The following is an 11,216-nucleotide window of genomic DNA, read 5'->3' as shown; positions in this document are numbered from 1 at the left end:
CGGGACAGGGGCGATTCGTTTCAAAAAGAAAATTTTCCAGTGGACAAATGGAAGGGAAAGGAGCGAATTTTAGAGGCAAGGGCCAAGGGAGATCAAATCATCAAGATGCCAAACAAACAAACAAACGGGGACTGTGTGGGTGTAGATGTTCAATGCAACCGGAAGAACGACCCCGATTGACCGGAATTCCGGCATACAGTTTTCAAAGGTTTCCGCTGTGCAAGGTTGCTATAGGTAAACGCGTGTGGGGATAACCCTTCAACTTCGAAGGTATTTTGACGTTAAAAAGTTTTAAGCCAAATCCTCAGAATTCTAAGACATAGCAGCTTCAAAAAACGTGAAATAATTGTCAAGTAAGCTATTAATTATAAATCCATTCTTATAAAGCAGGTCATTTTGTTTATAGATGAATATTATTTAAAAATAAAATGTTGGTAATTTCCTTTATGAATGTATACTTTCACTGAAAATAAATTCAATTTACAAGCACGATAAGTAAGGGTTACCCCCGAAGAAACAATTTGCCGTCCCACTTTGTCAATTCAAGAAACCGAATCCCTTGTGCCCGGTTAACTTCGGAAGGTGCAGAGGTGTGAGAAAAATTACGCTCCATGCATGCAACAGGAGCTATGAATAGTTAAATGCTTGCAGCATATCATCAGTCGGTAAATATGATGACACATTCCGGAGGACGTAGAAACAGCTAAAGAAAACAAAGTGAATGGAGGTATAGTGCATTCATTTCAAGAAGCTTACTGCCTGCAGCTAAACAGAAAGGTGATTTTACCCCTTGGCTGTAGGTGTAATAATTCACTACTTAGCTCTATGCTTCCTGATAGTTACCAGAGATTTTTTTTGCTTGCACTAGCACTGAATCTATGTAGGCAATAAGGTGTTTCATAAAAAATTGTAATTTTTTTCCAATTTCCAATAAATTAACCTTTGAACAATTCAAATAAGTTTAACAATAATAAATTGGTTGTAAGGAAAAAAAGTTTCCGTGATACCCTGAAACCATTTCGTGACATTTGAGGAGTAGTAAACTGAACCTACGTGCAAGATTTCTCCTCAGAATCAGAAAAGCTTCAATAACTTATGACACTATCCTGGAGCGTTGTGAAGTTAAATTGTCATGACAGTTTTTGACGCGTTGCATTTCAGCCTATTGAATGATTCATCATCACACATGGGCTGTTAACGATTTGCAAATACTCGTTTTTAAGGGCACACTGGGGAACTACTAAGAATCAAATGTGATACTTAAAGTTGTTTTTGCTTTTAATGCCGGAAGCTGCCTAAAAATCTGTAGGGTAGCTTTAGTACGCTCTTTTTAACTTCATAAACAGGTTCTCTCCCGAGTTTTGTGGAAGGACATAACAAAATAATTTGTTTATTGTCTCCTGTAATTACAACATGTTCAGGCTGCCGTCTCGACTCACCTACGATTTTTCAACCTGTTCTCTGAACTCGCTTGATATTTTTATCAATACCCCTAGGCTACCTTCTACATCGCCTATGAGTTTTCAAGCTGTCATCTCATTCCACTCCGGTTGACATTATAAACTGTTATCTCAACTATTCTCCATAGATTTTTCCAACCTTGAATTTTCAAGTCCCTTTTATTTTATTTTTTTATTCCACTTTTCTAGACAAACCGTTCTAAGATATTTTTTTTTAAATTTCCTTCCTCAAGACTGACTTGAGTTTTCATCTTCACTCAGCATCCATCTCAACTCGCTTCAAAATTTTTCTCTTATTTATAGTTGATGTAAAGCAGTCCTCGGTTGGGTTTTTCTTTCTCACCAAACTTCATTCTCAACACGCATGATTTTTGATTTTCATCTTGCTTGAAGTTGTGTTTTTGTCAAACTGTTCTTTCAACCCACTTGAGTTTTCTTTCTCATCAAGCTGTCCAATCAACTCGTAAAATGGTGATTTTTTCATTTTTATCAAGCTGTCCTCTCAACTCGCTAACCGGTGACTTTTTTCCATCTCTATCAAACTGTCCTCTCAATCTGTTTGATCACCAAGCTGTCTTCTCAACTCGCTTATCGATGATTTTCTCATTTCTATCAAGCTGTCCACTCAACCCGCTTGATCACCAAACTGCCCTCTCAACTTGCTTTTCGGTGTTTTTTTTTATTAATATCAAGCTGTCTTCTCTGATCACCAAACTGTCCTCTCAACTCGCTTATTGATGTTTTTTTTTTTCATTTCTATCAAGCTGTCCTTTCAACCTATTTGATCTAAAAGCTGTCCTCTTACTCGCTTATCGATAATTTTTCATAAATATCAAGCTGTCCTCTTAACCCGCATGACTACCAATCTGTCATCTCAACTCGCTTATCGATGTTTTTTTTTCATTTATATCAAGCTGTCCTCTTAACCCGTTTAATCACCAAGCTGTCCTCTCAACTCGCTTATCGGTGATTTTTTCCTATTTCTAGCGAGCTGTCCTCTCAACTCGCTTATCCGTGATTTTTCTTAATATCAAGCTGTCCTCTCAAGCCGCTTGATCAAAACAATGTCCTATCAACTCGCTTATCGGTGATTTTTTCATTCATATCAATCTGTCCTCTCAACCTATTTGATCATCAAGCTGTCCTCTCAACTCGCTTATCGGTGATTTTTCATTAATTTCAAGCTGTCCTCTTAACCCGCTTGATCACCAATCTGTCATCTCAACTCGCTTATCGGTGTTTTTTTTTTCTATCAAGCTGTCCTCTCAACCCATTTGGTCACCAAACTGTCCCCTCAATTCACTTTTCGGTGATTTTTTTAAAATTTCTATCGAGCTGTCCTCACAAACAGCTCGATCACCAACTTTCAACTCTCAACTTGCTTATCGATGTTTTTTTTCATTTCTATCAAACTTTTCTCTCAACCTGCTTGACCATCAAACTGTCCTCTTAACTCGCTTCTCGGTGATTTATCCCATTTTTATCAAGCTGTCCTCTCAACGCGCTTGATCACCAAACTGTCCTCTCAACTCGCTTATCGGTGATTTTTTTTTATTTCTGTCAAGTTGTCTTCTCGCTTATCGGTGATTTTTCATAAATATCAAGCTGTCCTCTCAACCAGTTTGATCAACAAGCTGTCCTCTCAACCCACTTGATCAAAAATCTGTCTTATCAATTCGCTTATCGATGATTTTTTTCATTTATATCAAGCTGTCCTCACAACTCGCTTATCAATGATTTTTTTTCATTTCTACCGAGCTGTCCTCCCAACCCGCTTGATCATCAAACTGTCCTCACAACTCGCTTATCGATGATTTTTTCGTTTATTCCAAGTTGTCTTTTCAACCCACTTGATCACCAAGCTGTCTTCTCAACTCGCTTATCCATGACTTTTCATTTCTATCAAGCTATCCTCTCATCTCTCTTATCGGAGATATTTCATTTCTATCAAGTTGTTCTCTTAACCCGCTTGATCATCAATTTATCCTCTCAACTCGCTTATGGGTGATTTTTTTTCTATTTCTATCGAGCTGTCTTCTCAACCCGCATGATCATCCAGCTCTTAACTCTCAACTCGCTTATCGGTGATTTTTTTTTTCCATTTTTATCACGCTGTCCTCTCAACTCGCTTGATCATCAAACTGTCTTCTTAACTCGCTTATCGGTGATTTTCCATTTCTATCAAGCTATCCTCTCAACCCGCTTGATCACCAAACTGTCCTCTCTTCTCGCTTATCGATGATTTTTTTTAATTTCTGTCAAGCTGTCCTCTCAACTCGTTTGATGAACATGCTGTCCTCTCAACCCATTTGATCAAAATTCTATCATATCAATTCGCTTGTCGGTGATTTTTTTAATTTATATCAAGCTGTCCTCTAAACCTGCTTGATCACCAAGCTGTCTTCTCAACTCGCTTATCGATGACTTTTTCATTTCTATCAAGCTGTCCTCTCAACTTGCTTATCGGTGATTTGTTTCCATTTCTAGTTAGCTGTCCTTGCATCCCAATTGATCACCAAACATTCCTCTCTTACCAGTTACTTTTTAAAGCTGTCCACTCTATTTCAAATCAATAATATTTCTGATTACCAAACACCTGCCACGGTCGCAAAATGTGTAAATAGACAGTTCCGGTCTGCCACAGCGGCGCTCTCGGGCAACTTGACCGAATCCAGCCGGATCAATAGCTTCATTCACGGACATTATAAGGATGATGCCCTCATTATCAAGCCTGCTTTGATGGGTTAATTTTGCTTACTAAAGGTATGAAAAAGGTCTCGCCAATAGATTCGGTTCCAGTCTCAGTCATTTGGACTCCAGCAGTGGTAATCCTACACCAATATCGACTTTCAGTTTTGTTGAGATTCAAGTGCAAGAGAATGGGCCATAGACCAGTCAGAGGCAGCAAGCAGTGGAGACAACCAGCGGCGGAGAACTCAAGTGGCTGAGTACCTAAATGGCGGAGAGTCTATTTACTTAGGGGCCGTCCAGACCACGTGGACAGAAAAATGAGATTTTTGACCCCATCTCCTCCCCCACCGTGGACAAGCGTGGACCTTTGGCAAACCCCTACCCCCCTCCCCGGGTGTCCACGTGGACAAATTTGAAATAGTTTTTTTTTAAATTCCTACCCAAGGTTATTCAAATACTATATACCCCCTTTGTACCTACCTATAATTAGACAATTAGAAAACACCACTTTTTGCCTTTTTGTTATTGAAATGGTTGATTTTGATAAAAAAAAAACGAATAAAAATTTCCTGATATAAAATAATTTTTAAATTTTTAAATTTCTAAATTATCATTTTTCTACTATTTGTTTAAACTTAAATTGGAAAGCTTTACAATTTTAAGATTTTGATTTAAACATCTTAATATTTATTCACCTTTAGAAAATATTTTGAAAGTAAGTTTGTCCACGTGGACATGACCCAAACCCCTACCCCCCTCTCCGTGGACAAGCGTGGACAAGCGTGGACATTTCCATTCCCCCCTCCCCCCCTAAGTTGTCCACGTGGTATGTGAACGGCCCTTTACTTACTTAATGCTCCAGCGTTGTTCTTCTGCCGTCAGTGTCTTCCATTGGTTCCTGTCAAGATCGTCGTCTACAGTGCGGATTTCGGCGGCTAGGCTTATCCCACACGAGCGAAGAGTCTTTGACACGATATCATTGTATTTTAAGTGTAACATGTAAAGCATGTCGCTTGGACGTTCATGGTCAGATTATGTTGAATGGTCGGATTATGTTGCATGATCCGATTATGTCAAATTGTCAGATTATGCTGTATGGTCTGAATATGTTGCATGTCCGATTTTATCAGATTGTGTTGCATGATAAGATTATGCTGCATGACCCGATCATGTGGCATGGCCTGATTCTGTTGCATGGTCAGATTACGTTGGATGGTCAGATGATGCTACATAGTCCTATTTTGTCGCATGGTCATTAGTATATTGCACGGTAGTATTGTATTGCACAGTCAGATTATTTTTCTCATGGTCAGGTTATGTTGCATAATCTAACTATGATGCATGGTAAGATTATGTTGCACAGTCGAATTAAATATGATGTATGGTTGAACTATGTAACGTGGTTTGACTTTATCAACTGGTCAGCTGACGTCAGATTTTGTCGTAAGGACATTTTGGGTATCTAGGCTGCGAATCATGATTTTATTTTTTGTGATAATTTTCTTACGCTCGCTCGCAGTTATTCCAAATCATATTAGCAATCAAATCCCTTCAAAAGGAAACGAAGCGAGCACCAACATTAATCAAAGCAAGTTTGCTCGGGCTCACGCATCCTCACAACTGGTCGTGAAGGTCAGTGAGCGGATTTTAATGCTGGAGAAAACAAAAATAAAATAATTAAAAAGTGATTTTTTCTTGATTTTGAAATGAGGTAAGTTTACAAATATGAGGAAAGTTGAAGGAAATTGAAAACATCCTTAAAAACTGTGAAAACTTTCTAGAATCAAAAATATAAACTGTAATTTTGACAAAATTTGCTCAATAATTTGTACAACTACGATTCTGTGTTTTTCTTCACCGTTTGAGGAACTAAATCGGATCTTCAAGGACAAAATGTAAATTGTTTTTTTTTAAATGCACTTAGAAAAAAAGTTTTTTAAGTCTATAACAATTTACAAATGGTTCAACGTCCAGCGCTGAGAAGACTGATTCCCGAAAATATATTTTTCTCGCTAGGTATAAGTAATTGCTGTACTCTATAAGTCATTTTAAAAGATAATTAAGTTCGAAATATAAGAGTTTCTTGAAAAAGGTTCAAACAAATTACGAACTATTAAAAGACCTTCAAAAGTTTCCGTTTCAAACAAAGAATGGGAAGCAAATTATGTTTATGTTAAATGAGGAGTGTATTCGAAAAACAATTCAACACTTTGTTTTGCGAATAACTTTTGAAGCCATGATTGGAAATTGATGAAATTTTCAATGAAGCTACCTAGTAATGTAATATGTACGTGTAGAAAATTCGATGATGGTCTGCCAAGTGATTTTTGAGATATCGCCCAATCTCTAAGTTCATTAACAAAATTTTTTGGGCAGGATCATCAAAAATCCAGGAGAGTCCCAGTGGAAGACCCCAAAACAGCTGGAAATCAACTATTCGACCAATGTTCACATAAGCAATCTTTCAAGAAGTCTTAGAGGATACAAAGTGTGTTACGTATAGAAAAGCAGCGGCTAGACCAGGCAAGGCAAGGAACTCTAAGAATACGGAACCTCAGGGCCGGCTGGCTACTGGGTAACCAAGGACTTACGGATAAAATACAGAAATCGGAAATTTCATGTTACTATGTTTGCTTTTATTAATGTTTTATGTGGCGTGTTGTCTGTGTGTATAAAACAATGTTCTGTGTCTTGTGTGGCGTGTAAATTCTCACTAACCGTGGTTGTGCTGCTGGCGATTGCTGCGTCGCGACGTCGTGGCTCCGGAAATCCAGTTCCGGAAGTAGGAGGGCCGTTGATTTATTGGCGTATCAACGGGATGCCGAAACTGTCGGCGCCAGCGGGCGTTGCTGCAGTTGTTGCAGGCGTCTTCCTTCATTGGCGTTTAATCGGCCTGCCCACGAGAGTGCCCCGTATCCGGCCAGGCCGAGAAGGGAAGTCCTCCTTGAGAGTTAGGGATCCGCAGAACCCGAGGACGAAGATGCTGATCCTTTACGTTAGGGCGCGAGACCACAAGGGATCTGCGGGCCGAGCCGTGGGGAAGCCAACCGGCGTTTCCGGGCGAATTCCTTGGAACTTCACAACACTAAACGGGGACTAGACTTCACACACGGACGCCTGATATCGAAGAGAGCTCGAAATATGGAAGCAAGCTTCCTTTTCGACTTTTTGCATTCCATTTTCCATTTGATCCTCCTTTCCTCCTCTGTTAGTTGACAGCAGCCAGCAGCAAAATGTAGCCTACTGTGGTGCTATCTTGTTGTGAGACTGGACAAGAAACATGAATTTTCTAGATCTAAACAAACAAAACTTCAAAATTAAAACAAAAATCAAACGATTTGTAACCAACCGGTTACACTATCCACCACTCCAATGAAAAAATGTGAAAATACGAAGTGTTTTGCATTTTTTTTGTTTCCAGAACAATCCTTTGCATTTATCGAATTGTGGCAGACATATTACATTTAAAACGAAAAAGCATAATTTAATTTTTCATTTTTTCAATGCATCTTAAGGGCTAAACATGCATAAAATAATAAATAAAAACAAACTTTAATTCAACGTGCTCAGAAAATTAAACTTATTTTAAGACTATGGTGAATAAATAAATAAATAAATAAATGATAAACAGGCCAAACTATAAATAAACGTGCACGAACCATTAAAAGTATCTTACAACTAGAGAATAATAAATTAACATGAATATCACAGATCATATTTGAGAACGCACATTAAATAAAAATCCAAACGTGATAATAAATAACACACAACAGGTTAAATTCATTTAAACGTGCATCACAAATATAATCTAAAACTATTCACTTAACTTATATCACTATTGTAATTACATGCACAATCAAGCTTTCAATTTCCACTTTATTTGTTTCACCAAAATCAACATAATTTTAATTCAACAAGCACTAGTGTAAAAAAAACAATTTAAAATAAACTAAAATACTTATCACTATGTTGCGCAACACTTAAACGATCGATCGTACTAATTAATAAACATTACAACAATAATTTTGCAAAATTTCACTACCCTATTTACAACACAAATATATACAGTACCCTATTTGTGAATTAAATCACTTTCAAAATGATCCTCACTAGCGGGCAAATTAACGGCGGGCAATATCTTTACTGATCCAGAACTTGTCATCTCGGATTGTCACAACATAACGTTGTTTACTTATGAGTTTGTTGCTTCAAAACGTGTGTTTTTTTTTATGATCAGCGATTTATCACTCCACCGTACAGTGATCGAATGCAGCATGCATCGATATGTTATGGTAAGTATTCATATATCTACATAGGACGTGTTAGGGTATGATTTTTATTTATTTATTTTTTTTTTTTTAGGTTGACGATCATTACAAAACTTTGGGGAAAATCATAGCTGCTCAACGTCATCTTTTAGCATCAAAAGAGACATGCAGCTGATTAAAAAACATTACCGGGACACCATATCAATACCTTTGCAGCGAAAGGTGAAATAGGTAAGTACTTTTTACTTTCAATCAGCATCATAGAATGGTTAAAGTGATATTTTTTTAACAGTTTTAGAGCTGGCCATTGCTCGTTGGGCAATCCCCTCACGAACACACCACAAAACGCCGCACGATGGAAGAGCCACAGCAGGTTTCCCCTTCCATAGTCGACGGATGCTTGTGTCGCTATGGATTCCCGGATTGATTATTCAGGTTTGTTCCAGTGAATAACCAATTTCAGTGTAATTGATAGGTTTTTTTTTTTGACTAATTATGTTATCAAATCCTCCACATCATTAACGACTAGCATAGTTATCATAACTCTAGTCCATTGCGGGGTGTATTTGGGCTAATATCACAAATTCTGATTGTATGTTGTTTTTCCTTTTTCAGATCTCCTGCTCGACTGCAAGAATGCATTGGACACCGGCTATTTCCTCCTGGTATGCTTCTTGAAGTGTGAAGTTACCGCATGAATCACTCCAGAACAACTTTCCAGGTCCAGTGTAAACCCACTAAGTACGAACAGCAGATACTAGAACATAAAAAGAATAAATATTACATAATAACAACGATTTACAAAACACTGATATCACAGTTTAAATTTCCTTATCACATTCCAAAATCACAGAACCTTTTTCAAGCCGTTTTTTTTTTATTTATTCAACCCTGAAGGAACCATTTGATTATTTCTTCCGAACTTTGGCGAATTTAGCTTCTTTGAAGTACGGATCTAAGCGAGCATCAATCAGACACTCGATCATCCGCATTATTTCTTCCTCCATCCTGGGATCGCTAGTCTGATCAAAAGTTTTGTATCCTGATGAACTAGAATTGTAATTCTTTCTCTTGGGAGGCTTATGTTTCCAATAACATCCATCACTTAAAGATCCTGCTGTAGAATCTAGCTGATGTAGTTCGGGAGCTCGGTTAGGGGATTCAGAAATATCAGACGAAAAGTTCCAACTTGAATCTTGCGAGTTGGAATCGAAATTTGAATGAGTAGGTTTAGGGTTATAACTTATAGGTTCATGTTTACGGTACTCACAAGTAGCGATGATAGGCAGATGTCTAGTTTCTGCATCTCTGCACAGGACCTGAAGATCCTGATGTAAAGACTGCATGAGCTTCCGACTTCTAACCAGATCGATCGGTAAAAGTTTTCCCTCTGCCTTCATCGTGCTCCATATGGCCAGTGATGATTCCAAATCGGCAGCTAACAACTCCACCGGGTAATTGGGATGCGATTGATTTACCGGACACGGCATCTCCGCAGATTCATCACTATCCGAATCATCGGCGTCGTAGTCTGTCGATTGAAACTCCACTGGCACATATTTCACCTTCAACTTTCTACGTTTTGTCATGTTTGTTTTGATTTGACGAATTGGTAATCTGACAATTTGCTATGTGCTGCAAAGACTACAGGTGTGGGTTAAAAGTGTTGCCATAATATTCGATTAAAAAAAACATGTAAAATAAAATTATGCTCTGCTACAACATTAACACTCAACATAGATTTTATCTAAGCACGCGAACAACCAAAACCATCGAATTCTTCGGTGGGAAAAATGGTTTTAGAAACGGATTAAAGTCCTTCTTCTGGTCGGGACCTTGTACAAACACAAAACATCGTATCAAGCACTTTTTAACACAAAATTGATGGGTGTACGGCGACAGCCATTCGTGGATCGCACGAATCCCTGCCACCTCCCGTCAGAAAAAATCCTTAGATTTTTGTATTCTACGCGGTCGTCTCTTGGTTACCTTTCGCGGACTTTTAGTTGGGCGCCATTTGTTACGGATTGATGAGCAGCGGCTAGACCAGCCAAGGCAAGATACTCTAAGAGTACGGAACCTCAGGGCCGGCTGGCTACTGGGTAACCAAGGACTTTTCGGGTAAAATACAACAAATCGGGAAATTCATGTTACTTTGCGTTTTTATTGATGTTTTATGTGGCGTGTTGTCTGTGTGTATAAAACAATGTTCTGTGTCTTGTGTGGCGTGTAAATTCTCACTAACCGTGGTTGTGCTGCTGGCGATTGCTGCGTCGCGACGTCGTGGCTCCGGAAATCCAGTTCCGGAAGTAGGAGGGCCGTTGATTTATTGGCGTATCAACGGGATGCCGAAACTGTCGGCGCCAGCGGGCGTTGCTGCAGTTGTTGCAGGCGTCTTCCTTCATTGGCGTTTAATCGGCCTGCCCACGAGAGTGCCCCGTATCCGGCCAGGCCGAGAAGGGAAGTCCTCCTTGAGAGTTAGGGATCCGCAGAACCCGAGGACGAAGATGCTGATCCTTTACGTTAGGGCGCGAGACCACAAGGGATCTGCGGGCCGAGCCGTGGGGAAGCCAACCGGCGTTTCCGGGCGAATTCCTTGGAACTTCACAACACTAAACGGGGACTAGACTTCACACACGGACGCCTGATATCGAAGAGAGCTCGAAATATGGAAGCAAGCTTCCTTTTCGACTTTTTGCATTCCATTTTCCATTTGATCCTCCTTTCCTCCTCTGTTAGTTGACAGCAGCCAGCAGCAAAATGTAGCCTACTGTGGTGCTATCTTGTTGTGAGACTG

At 39.1% G+C, this 11,216-nt stretch overlaps 1 long non-coding RNA gene across 1 annotated transcript; it reads left to right on the top strand.

The window, feature by feature from the left end:
- Positions 1–8,312: 8,312 nt before the first annotated feature.
- On the top strand, positions 8,313–8,839 carry LOC129751188 (uncharacterized). The gene is made up of 3 exons (XR_008738641.1): positions 8,313–8,443; positions 8,514–8,650; positions 8,712–8,839. It is a non-coding gene; the product is annotated as an uncharacterized LOC129751188 (long non-coding RNA).
- Positions 8,840–11,216: the final 2,377 nt, after the last annotated feature.

The sequence above is a fragment of the Uranotaenia lowii genome, chromosome 3 (genome assembly GCF_029784155.1).
Source record: "Uranotaenia lowii strain MFRU-FL chromosome 3, ASM2978415v1, whole genome shotgun sequence".
NCBI lineage: Eukaryota > Metazoa > Arthropoda > Insecta > Diptera > Culicidae > Uranotaenia > Uranotaenia lowii.
The sequence above is the reverse complement of the archived record's forward strand: the minus strand, read 5'-3'. Positions and strand labels throughout refer to the sequence as shown.